Here is a 12744-nt window from a genome sequence, read left to right as displayed (position 1 = left end):
ATACTCACTATACCCAAAAATCTCTCGCTGGCGGTATTAGCAGCCTAGTCTGCTGCACTGTCTATCTGTCTACCTGCGACAGCAATAAAAAGCTATCGCTGAGACAATGTCTCAGTGGTGCACAACATTAACTAAATACAAATTTAAATCACCATTCATAATTCAAATAAATAGTGGATACTTAAAACCATAGTTAATTTCAAGACAATAATTGTCAACCAGAATTTAAACTCCATTTCTTAATATCACAATAAATTTCAGTAAGTCAGATCATGGTTGAATTCAAAAGACAGTATATGTCAATAAGAGTTTAAATTCATTTCACAATCTCACAATAAATCTCAATAATCAAAACATAGTTAAATTCGAAAGACAGTAAATGTCAATAAGAATTTAACTTCATTTCACAAATTATCAAATCGCATAACAACACAATTTAGTCGAATAAGTTAAGAATACAATGTTGCCAATTCATTCACAACTTAAGCCATGACACAAATTTCTGATCAATGCCGCGTTGTACACCACGACAAAGGAATCACAACCCCACTAATCGAAATCAATGAGGAAGGGAGCTAGCTATATAATGAGTACTCATCCGATCACCTCAACTGGTAAACCAGAGAGGGAGAAAAATAAACGATCACGACTCCATAAATGGAGAAGGAAAATAAACGATCACAACCCCATAAATGGAGAAGGAATGATATGATACTGTCATGCTAAGTGTGAACACAAAATCAATTCCAAACATTTTATTCAAATGATTCGTGAGAATCCAATAAATTTTCAAAGTTATAATTTCATTCACAAAATGGCAACACAATTCATAATTATCTTTAATTTCCACAAAAACCATTTATAGTGCTTTTCAATCAATAGTATCCATCAAATCATTTATAATGCTTTTCAAGCAATAAATATCCATTCCAACACATTTCCACAATTTAAAACAACAATGTACAAATAGTCATAATTTATTTCAATTGAAAAATAATTCAAAAGAAATAGTTGTTGTGCACAAACACAATTTAAATCAATAACATACAATTAATCATATGAAATCTTATTCAGAGTAAAATCAATTGAAAACTAGTTGTGCACAAACCTCGATGGTGTCTCCACAGTCCGACTCAGTGTTTCCTTCCCTTTCCCTGAGTCTTTAGTAACTGAGAAACACAATTTGAAGTGTTTCAGTGCTAAATTAATTTGCCTCTAATGATAATGTTCGATAATTAATTCACTGAAGGCTATTATTTGCTCAATCACCTAATATACCGACCCTCGATGCGTTTTAGGTAAATTAGTTTTTAGTGTCATTAATATGTCACATTCGATAGGGTTTTAGGGTTGGTACATTTTACCAAACTCATTTCCTTGTTTAGTGCATTTTAATGCAACTTGCTGGATTCCGGGATACTAGTTTGACCTAGCCGGACGGCCTAGTTCCCTCGGTTTTCGGGTTTTGGTCAAAACTACAAACTTGTAGATCTATGTCTTATGGACCGCGGTGCAAAATTTTAGGTCATTCCGAGTTAAGTAGACCGAGTTATGGTCAATATACTATTGCTGGTCAAATGGCATCAAATTAGGTCCATTTTAGGTCAATTTGGTCAACTCTGGTTCGGCCAGTTTTTGGACCCGAACTTGTGCAAGCTTTTTGACTTGCTTCTGGTCATTTCTGGGTTTTGGTGTCTTCATAAGACTTGTAGGTATTGGTTAAAATTTCAGGTCAATTGGACCTGTTTTGAGTGAGTTATGGCCTAAACACTCACTGCTGCCCAATTGGTCATTTTTCAGGTCCTAATTGCACCTAATCCGAATTGGTCATTTTCTTAGGTCACCTTGCAAGCAGAATTTTGGTATGCTTTCTCAATGAAAGTTGGCACATTTTGTGCCTAGTTCCACCTCCAATTGGTCTCATACCAATTGAGGTTACACATTTAAACTTATTGGCTAAAATGTACACTGCCCTTAGTTACCTTGCTTAAACACACATCAATCACACATTTACCTTGCAATATGTTTACTTCCCTACCAAATCTGTTTTGGTACATTACCAAAAACATATTCCACTTTACATTAACATTACTTTGGGCAGATTACAATTATCCTTAACACACCAAATATAATTCACATTTACAAGTTCTAAGTACAATCACATACACATCTAACCATTACAAATCTTACATACACTTTACAATATCAATCTATATACATATCCATCAAACTTCTATGTCAATATTCTGCCACCACCTTCATGAACACACACATTTATTCAAGAATCCCCAAGCTGCCGAAATTCTTCCTCAATACCAAAGTGTCCTACAATCATCAATTTTCATCCAAGTGCAAAAATCACCTTATACATATGAAATATTTTACTAGGATATTAAATCACCATAACCAATATAATTCTCATCAATTATATGTACAAATACTTCATCAATACATGAATACATGGCTGCCCAAAAATGGATATCTCAATAACTCTTCAAACTTAAAAATTTCCTTCACAAAACCAACACCCATAACATGTACACAAAGTTTAACAAAGAAATCTTCAAAAATGCTAACTTACCTTATGGTTGGGACTTGTTAAACCTTCACCAAACTTCTTGATTTTAGTATCAAACCCTTTCTTGTGATGTGTAGACAATTTTTCATGAAGGAACCTAAGAGATTGGAGTTGAAATGGAGGGGTTGTTGGAGCTTGCATGAAAATGGAAATGGAGGTTTTCTCTCCTCCTTCAATTCGGCTTGGATGATAAATGAAGAAGATGAAGTTGCTGCTGGATATAGTGGACTTACATCAGCCTCATTTTGTGTTTAATTTATTCCTTTAGTGGCCCACTCACTCCATTTAATCATATAATAAGCCTAAATGTGTTATTTACACATTTTTCACTCCATTTTTGGTTATTTGTATTAGGTACCCCCAATTTAATTTTTCATTTTATTTTCTAAGTGTAATATTATTTATTTTTAATGGACATTTAGGTCAAAAGACAATTCGGGATGTCAAATGACCATAATGCCCCTGTTCGGGTTGCATTCCCGATTTTTCGGTAATACCGGATTTTGTCTGTTTTTCGATTTCTCACTTTTCTTTGTACTAATTATTTAATTTTTCTTTGATCTTTCTAATGATATTTATTCTTCAATAAGGGTCTATTTAAGTCCTGAAAATATTTTCCAGGGTTCCCCGCAGTCCAGGGCTAGTCAACGGTCCACGCCGTGACTTCCCAGTGCGGTCACCCATCGTTAGGTTTCCCGGCTCGCTTAACTTGATCACATTTCTTTGCTATTATTTTTCCTTTGTTTTTCTTGTATTTTCTTTTCTTGTAATTCATTATTTTATGTCTTCTCACTCATATCGAAGTGTAGTTCTAGGCATCCTAGCTGTCCGGACAACACTGGTCACCGGAACAGTAGAACGCACTACCGAACTGGGGAAAAGTGTTATATCTATATAGATCACAAGAGCTTAAGATATTTAGACACACAAAAGGAGTTGAATTTGAGGCAGAATAGGTGGTTAGAACTGATCAAAAACTATGACTACTCAATAGACTACCAGCCCAGGAAAGTAAATGTTGTTGCTGATGCCTTGAGTCGCAAAACCATGGCTAGTTTGAAAGTATCACCCTTGTCCATGGTATATGAGTTAAAGGCATTGCAGGCTGATCTAGAGTTAGATGATGTGGGACAAATGATAGCTACTTGGCAAGTAAAGCCCATGTTGATTGATCAAATAAAAGCTGTGACATCCTTATTTTAGATAGTCCGTACGTTCTACTGTTCCTGTGACTAATGTCTGTTTGGATAGCCAAAATGTCTAGAACTATATTTAAACTAGAGTGAGAATTCATAAATACTCTAAATAATGACAAGAAAAATTAAGGAAAATTTTAAGAGATTAAATGCAAAGAAGTTAAATGAGCCAAAGCTATGGCGATGGGTAACCCTAACGGGAAGTTACTGTGAAGACAGTTGCCGACCCTAGACCCATAGGGAACCCTGAGAAATAATTATTTGGGACTCGAGTGAAGGATTACTGAGGTTTTGATGACAATAGAATGTCAAGAAAATACAAGAAAATTTATGTAAATTGGTACAGACAATTTTAGCTCAGTAAACAAAACGAAGGGCATTTTGGTCATTTTTACCTTCAGAGATGATTTTTTACCAACTTGCCCATTTAAGTAAGCGAGGTATATCACCTAAAATATGAATAAATATTACTGAAAATTTAATTAAAAATAATAAAAGAAAGAAGAAAAAGAAATAAAAACTAAATGAAACTAAATTAGAATTATTACATAAGCATTATGCAATAATGATGTCATTAAAATTTTTCACCAATTAACATAAGACAAGCACAAGTATAAAAGGTAAAAGAAATTAAATAAACCAAAAGAAATCACTCATCTTCTTCCTCCGAACCATGCTTTGAGAGGAAACCACCATTTTTCTTTCTTTAAGCTCAATTTTCCTCAGGTTTTCACCTTAATTTCCATAAATCCCAACACAAAACTTTGATTTTTAACCTTACTTAGCACTTTGGGAGCAAAAAGAAGAGGAGAAGTGAAGGTTTTACAAGTGGGAAAATTCATCAATTCAAGGTTAGTGCGTAATCTTGTTTTTCTCTTCTTAAATTCTTAAATTTACGATGAATTGAGGTGAAATTATGTGAGAAATGTTGAAAAAGAAGTGTGTGTGAGGAAGTGGAATTTTGGCCAGCCATGGTAGGAAGAGGAATTGAGGTGTTTAATTGAATTTAAATTTGAATCCTAACTTAGGTAAGATGATATATAAGATTTATATATGGAATTGCATGTGTAGTATGCAATTAGGAATTGTGAGGGTTAGGGTTTTGTGAATAATGTAGGCACCATATTTTAGGCCGATCTCAAGTCACGATCCACATTTTAGCTGATCTCCCTCGTAGGCGTTTTACCCAATCTCTATCATTTACTCGACCTCATGCCATTCTCTCTAAATCTGCCATAACTTATTTCTAGATGAATGGTAAATCCAAGGTCTATCCGGTCTTATGAACAAATTAAGTATTCAAACCCCCAAAATTTGCATTGTGTTTTTCGATCCACAACCCCAAACTTCAGGTAATTCCAGGTAGTTTTAGGATCAGGTATCGCTCGCATTATTCAAAGTAATATCTTATTTGGTCTGTAAGTGATCCTGAACCTAGCAAAATTGGACCGATACCTAGTCTCAAATCATTTTCAAAAGTTTCCTTATCTATTATGCTTAATGTTTACCAAGCTCTTTTTGGACTTATCCAATTAATTGGGAATTTAGTTAATGCTCATTCATTCTTAGTTTGGTATTTTTCTGATCTTATCAAGAACCAATCATTGAAGAAATTAAAATTCATTCCAAGGAAAAATTATACAAAGTTATTCGGCAGGAGGGTCTCCCCTAACCTGCTCTTTAGCTACATTTTTGCTCTCAACATTCTCTCTATCCTCTCTCTCATGCTCTTCCTTGCTCTCATCCTCAGCTCTCGGGATGAGGTTCTCCATCCAAAAGAAGTTTTCTTTAGGATAGCGCTTCACGAGTTCGGCCAAAAGATCACCATGGGCATTCACATAGGCACCAGCCTCCCTCGCTAGGGCCTTTTCCTCCTTCACTTTGATCTCTTTGGTAAATCGGCAGGCCCGGGCGTCTTTAAGCTCCCACTTCAATTTGGCTATCCTTTCCTCATAAGACTTCGCCCAATCTTCTATCTTACCAATGTGATCATTGGCAGTTGAGAGTTGGGCTTTAGCGGCTGCCGCGTCCCGAACCGCTTTCATAATCTCCCGTCTTAAGAGATGAGCCTTTTCTCTGATCATGTGCTAGTTTGCAATAGTCTCCAAACCCAAGCTTATTTTCTGAGTTAGGAGATCGTCAATGCTATCCTTGGCCATCCTATTCCAATCTTCTTGAAAATAGATGTTAGCACCTTGTTTTGCTATTTTGCAATTATCGTATGTGCACGTATCGCTAACAAGTAATAAAGTGATAAGTAGAGTATCATTCTCACGAGGAATTTTGTTTAGCAAGTACCAATCTACACAGAAATCTTGACTGTCTAGGCTATCGAATACTTAGGGAATGAAGTTCGTTAACTTTAAACACTAAAATGGTAGACTTAAAATGAAATGATTTATTTGAAGCAATTCTGGAATTAAGATTTCACACTTGAATCATACTAGGGACGTTATCTCGTTTATTTACTGAATTGAGGATCGTTTTCCTTGATGGAAATCAGTCCTAAGCTATCCTAGATCCTCTCTCAAGGCATCTAGGGTGTATTCTAATTAACACGAACCCTACTTTCATGGTGATCAAATCAATTAAAATCCTTTAAGACCTTTGACCAATTTTTAGGTTCCACAAAGGTATCAGCCTATGTCTAGGTCAGAATTCCTAGGTTTAAGATCTCGAATTTCTAATGTTAATCTTCACCTTTCAGTCCTTCAATTAACATCTATAATTATAACTAAGTGGGTACTAACACATAGCATGCATTAAGATTACAAGAAATTAAATCAAGAAACGAATCTCAAATCCAATAAATAAAACTCAGTGTTCATCCATAATAGTAATTACAAGAGCTACTCTCCCAAATCCAGAATAAGAAAACTACTCACTCATGGTGAGTTCAGCAAATGTCATGATAAAAAGTAAATAATAATAATAATAATAATAATAATAATAATAATAATAATAATAATAATAAAAGTTATGCAAAAGAAATAAAGTAATAAAATTCTGTCTAAGGAGATGAAACGAAGGAACCAAAGAGAGTTTCAGCTTTGATCTTGCGGAGCTTTAGCTAAAAGACTTCTTTTAGTACTGATGTAGAACACGACAATAGCAACCTTCAGCAGCATTTCCGACAATAGTGGCCTCCTTTTCTTAGTGCTTTCTTTTCTATTTATATTGGTTGCCCTAGGGTTAGGTCATTTTGAGTCCGAAAGGCTTTAGGAGTCTCGTTCGAACTAGAAAACAGGAGGGGAATTCGAGTCAGAAAACAGGCTGTAGCATAGTACACTGCCCGTGTGTCACTACACAGGTCACGCAAAGTAGGGCCGTGTAACTTGCTGGAGGAGAATCACGTGGTCTTATTTTGGCACAGAAAGTTACACGGGTCTATGCTAATTACACGGGCCTGATTACACAGGCTGTGTACTTTTGTTCCCATAAGGTTTTTCAAGCTTGCTCCCGGCAGAGACTTACACGGGTCCCTATAGATTACACAGGTCTAATTACACGGCCCATGTACTTGTGTTTCTCATAGATTCTCTTAGCTTTCTTCTGGCAGGGAATTACACGGGTCTGGTGCTTGGTTTACACGACTCGTGTACTTTGTATCAGCAGCAATTCTTTGTCTTTTTACCTCTCCAGGCTTTCCTATGCAGATCCATCCTTTGGGGCTTCACCAAACCACCTGAAATAATGCAGAAAACATGGAATTAAGGGCTTGGCAATAGAATTTATGAAAAATAATGAAATCAACTATTATGCATGTAAATACTTGTATAAATGCTATGATTTAGAATACAAATGTGCTTAAAAACATCTATACAATTTAAGTGTGTCACACCCAGGACCTTAGCTAGATCAAGATTGCCCCAAACTGAGCGATTCCTTTCTAGAGAATGAAGGAGGACCTGAGTACCTCGGGAGAGCGTCCTAACAACTGGTCCGAAAGGCCCCCTTTCTGCACTTGAAAATACCGAGGGAGGTGGGGGTTCGGCCTATTGAGGTGAAGAAATGACCTCTACCTCCGAAGTTGGCTGCTCTGGAGGTCAGAACGGAGAGCTCAGTACTTCTACCAAGTCCTACCTCGGTGTCTAGGTAGTAGCAACAGCAGCTTCCTTCATCTACTGTACTTTCCGAGTGAGCTCCCTCTTTCGCTTACGGCTTTCCTTTGCAGTCTCACCTCTCGCCATACCTGCACAGGGAACAAGTTAGTGAGATCACTAAGGTTAAGAGACTAAGGGTCTAGATTATACCGATATCAGGGCCGAGGTCAGAGAGTTACAGCTCATAATCCTCACGGCCAATCACTCACATCATCCACTATTTTACTTCGGCCATAATTGCATCCAAATATGAATACTTATGAGTGGTCGCCTAATCCTTCAACTCCTTCACCATAACGTCCTTGTCTTTATTCAAGGCAATCTTCTTCGGTACCTTAGGAACTAAATACTGCAAGCTACGTGGAATGCCCTCAAAGCCATTTGGATCCTTGCTCCTCAGTATGAAAAACTGATCTTTCCAGTTCTTTAGTGAGGAAGGGAGATCGGTGAAGAACCCGCAGTTCAGCTTGGTTGGAAAAATCAATATTCATCATCTTTTCGCTGAGCAAGCCTATGTAATTCAGCAAAAACCTTCACTGTGGGTTCATGCTTTTTAGCCCGACATAGACCTCTGAAGGCCACGAAGGTTCTCCAAGAGTTTGGATGCACTTGGGCTACACAGACATGGTGGAACTTCAGAACAGCTTTATAGAATTTATCTAGGGGAAATCAAAGCTCAACATTTAATTGCTTTTCATACACCATGATCAGGTCAATTTCGTCGAAGAAATGATCAGCCCGAAGATCACCATGGCATCTGATAAGCTCAAAAGAGTCGATCGGAAGATTGTAATTTTGGCTAATAGACTGGAGATCGGCCTCACCGAGGATTGATGGCAACTTGTCCATGGGTAAGTTCCCTTTCCTTGAGGTCGATGCCTATTTTGACCCAGTCACTTGACCATGGACTGGGATAATGGCTGTAGAAGGTTTAGGTCACTTGCTTGGTTTGACCACATCACCTTCGTCCGATGTCCATGAAATGTGAACAGAGGGAGGGCTTGCAGCTCTCTGACCATTGGTACTGCTCATTTTCAAAGATAAAGATAAAATTAATCGGAAAAAGATTAAAGCTCTTACCGGAGTGTAAATCGATGCTGGAAAACTTTAGAAAATGAGAGAGAATGTCATAGTTGCTCAGGGAATCTAAAAATGGTGTAAGTAGGCAAATGGCCAATACTCCTCCCTATTTATACCTGCCCGAGCATTAAATGCTCACGAAGCCCAAAGAGACGCATTGGTTAGCAGAATTTGACCATTTCGATGACTTATCAAAAGAGAATTCTATAAACATGGTAGAGAGGTCGGATAGTTAAAGGTTGGTTATGAGAGATTGGTCAATGAGAGATCAGAAAAATAATGCAATGATAAAACAAAATAAACAATCAATTTTGAATAAATAGAACTTCATTTCATTTCCAAAAGGTCATATTACATCATTTGGGTGATCTCTCAAGATCAACAATTAGAAATTTTCCTTCACTACATTCTACCTAGCTCTTATGGTTAGGACCACTCCTGATTTCAAGATGCCATTCAAGAGATACATGGAGATTGAGAGGGTAGCTCTCGTCAACTATGGCAAAGACTATGGGAAGCTTGGTGTCTTCGTTAATGTCATTGACTAGAATTGAGCTACGATCGGGACCCCTAATATGGTTAGGAGCCAAATGAACTTAAAGAGGCGGTCACCGATATCAAGATTGAAATTAGCAGTTTCCTTATCAAAGATCGATTTGCAGGTCATACCGGTAAACTGATCTAAGATCGGCACAGTAGTCAATTTTGACCCTAATCGGTCAATTAGTCTAGTTCCGTCACCGTTATCAGACAACGCCCTCATAAGTCTCTGATCATCGAAATTGTCCATTTTCAGGAGATGGGCAAGGAAAACATTTAGAAAAAGATTAAGGTGATTGTCATAAGGAGAATTCTCGCTGGAAAAGTCAAGAGCAGAAATGTAAAACATTAGAAATTCATCGGAGAAGGGAGAATGTGAGTGTATGAAGGATGAAATTCCTCTGCACGTATATAGGGCCTTGGCACTTATTGCATGCAGAACTCGAAGCGGCTCATTGTTTATTGAAGAATTAATTGCTTTAGGAGATGAGAATGGGAACGAAAATTAAGATCAGGAAGAAAAGAGATCAGAAGCAGGAAAAGTTGAATTGAAAGATCAGAGCAAGAGGTCACAGGTCTACTAACTATAAAAGAGATCGGCTAAATTGAGAAATGACCTATAGAGATCGGAGGGCTTGGAGAATCAAAATCACTTTCAATCATGACCCTCAAATTTGTAAGATTAACTCCTCACCATTGGATCTCAAATGGTTAAAACAGGCCAGTACATCTCAATTTGCACCGTTGATCACACTTGTAAGGATAGATTTGAGACCTTTAGTTCAAAAGTGAATAACTGATTCGGCTTGCTCCCAGCCCTTGGATCCATCCTGTAAGGCAGAATTCCTTATTGTTGGATTAAAGAATGAAAGGACAGAGATTATAAACCAAATCCTGACCCTCAATCTTGATTCTCTTTAATTCTAAGACGTCAGATCATGTCCTTTTAAATCCGAGCCCTCCATTTCCTCCTACTGGAATCCTGACCCTCTATTTTGAGCACCCATTCCCTATAAATACTTGCATGTAATACTATAGTAAGGAGGGATTATCATCAGGAAACCTCTACATTTTGATATAGTTCTATTGCCCTTCATTCCAAAACCCTTAAAATTCCTAGAGACTTTAGAAACAAGTTTTCTAAAGGATCTTTTCACTGAAGTTACAGGTCTTGCAATTTATACCCTTAGTAACCATGCACCATCTTGGAAGCCCAATCGTAGTTCGTCATTAAAGCCTCGTTGTCATCTCTTTCGGTAGCTTAAAGTCACTCCCTCATCTCAACTATAGCGGCTTCAGAGTCCGCAGGGCATCGGTATTGATTCATCCATTGTTTCAGCACTCTATAGGTAAATGTTTAACTCACCCATCACTAAACATTCCTAGTTTGTGTTCATGACGTGAGTATTCTTAAGGTGTCTTGCCACATTGAGTTCTTAGAATAGGGACGTATTAAGTTTGACTTGTGTCACAAATATTACCTTTGGCCTCCTATTATTTGCAAGTCTTACAATTATCATTATTTTCAATTCTTTTTTATTTGGTATGAATGAAAGTTCCGGTCGCTAACGTGAGGAGTATGGATAAAGGAGATGACTCAGAAATTTTTGACTCAAATAAATGAGGAAAACAATTAGGAAAATAGATGTATTCTTGATCGATGTAGAAGGTTTGGGTGAGTTGTGAGGCCGAAGACCGAGATTAGCTCGAACAAGTAAATTATGAGATCGGAAAGAAATGAAGTAAGCCTGGGTGATAAGCTAAAAGAGCAAAAAATCAAGACAAACTCGGATCATAAGACACAAAACCCGAAATAGAAAAGTTCGAACAATAAGTTATATGGGTGGAAACAAAGGAGTTCGGATAACATAGAGATCGTGGAATTACGTGGAAGATTGATGAAGAGTTCGGATCAACATTTGTAACTTTTAAATTCACTTTTCAAAACGAGAGTTCGGGAGAGAGTCCTTACCCGAATTCTCTTAGCTAAAATTCTAAAAAAATATATATATTTTAAGAGAATCGGGAGAGAGTCCTTTCCTGAATTCTTCTATTTAAAATCCTACTTAAGTATTTCGAGAGATCGAACGAGAGTCCTTGCCCGAATTCTCTTAGCTAAAATTCTAAAAAATATATATTTTAAGAGAATCGAGAGAGAGTCCTTACCCGAATTCTCTTAGCTAAAGTTCTAATAAAAATATTCTAAGAGATCGGGGGAGAGTCCTTACCCAAATTCTCTTAGCCAAAATTCTAATAAAAATATTTTAAGAGGTCGGGGGAGAGTCCTTACCCGAATTCTCTTAACAAAATTCTAATAAATACATTTTAAGAGATCGGGGGAGAGTCCTTACCCGAATTCTCTTAGCCAAAATTGTAATAAAAATATTTTAAGAGATCAGGAGAGAGTCCTTTCCTCAATCTTTTTTCTTTTTTTAGTCAAAATTCAAATATTCTAATACACACCACACCCTCAATTATTTGGATGCCAAGGTACATAATGTGTGAGTCGAGAGTTCTCCTCATTCGTTATGAATCTTTAGAGAACAAATAATACCTCTTTAGAATTAGAGTCCTAATTCGAAGAGGGGCAAATTTAATAAAATATTTAACAAATCAAATAAACATAACATCAATTCACTGTAGGGTCATCCCATATACCTGTGTTATTGTGAAATCCAAAATGGTGAAATATTAAACGTTCCTTTTATTAATAACAGGGACCAACATTATAACTCCCACCCCAAAATTATCAATCTTAAGTTATAAAGAGCACATCATTAAATTTGCTTACCCTCGTTGAGAGACGAGGTGGGGTGCCAACACCTTCCCCACCTCTGAACGGACTTCAAATCTAGAATTTCTATTTTATAAGTGGTTTTCGCTAATGGTTTCCTTTAATTTCCCTTAAAATTAAAGTGGCGACTCTTCACTTTTTCTACTTTGGTGAGAATCGTCCAGCGACAGCGAAACCCTTGCGACAAATAAATTGGGGATTTTATGCTTTGATGTTTAATTGGAGTCCTAATGGTCAATTAGTGACTATTTGATATGGTATGACCTTAAAATGAAGTTAATTGTGGCAATGAATTGTGGATTGGGTGAGCTGCCCTTTTATTGGAAATTCTGGACCTTGATTCTAGTGAGTTTAGGCAGCCATAAGTTAACTTGTGTAACTTCAATTGGAGATAAAACTAGGGACATAATACTATATTTTTTATGAAGGGATCCTGCCAAGAAAACCAATCTA

This window comes from Hevea brasiliensis, chromosome 4, assembly GCF_030052815.1.
Source record: "Hevea brasiliensis isolate MT/VB/25A 57/8 chromosome 4, ASM3005281v1, whole genome shotgun sequence".
Lineage (NCBI taxonomy): Eukaryota > Viridiplantae > Streptophyta > Magnoliopsida > Malpighiales > Euphorbiaceae > Hevea > Hevea brasiliensis.
The sequence above is the reverse complement of the archived record's forward strand: the minus strand, read 5'-3'. Positions refer to the sequence as shown.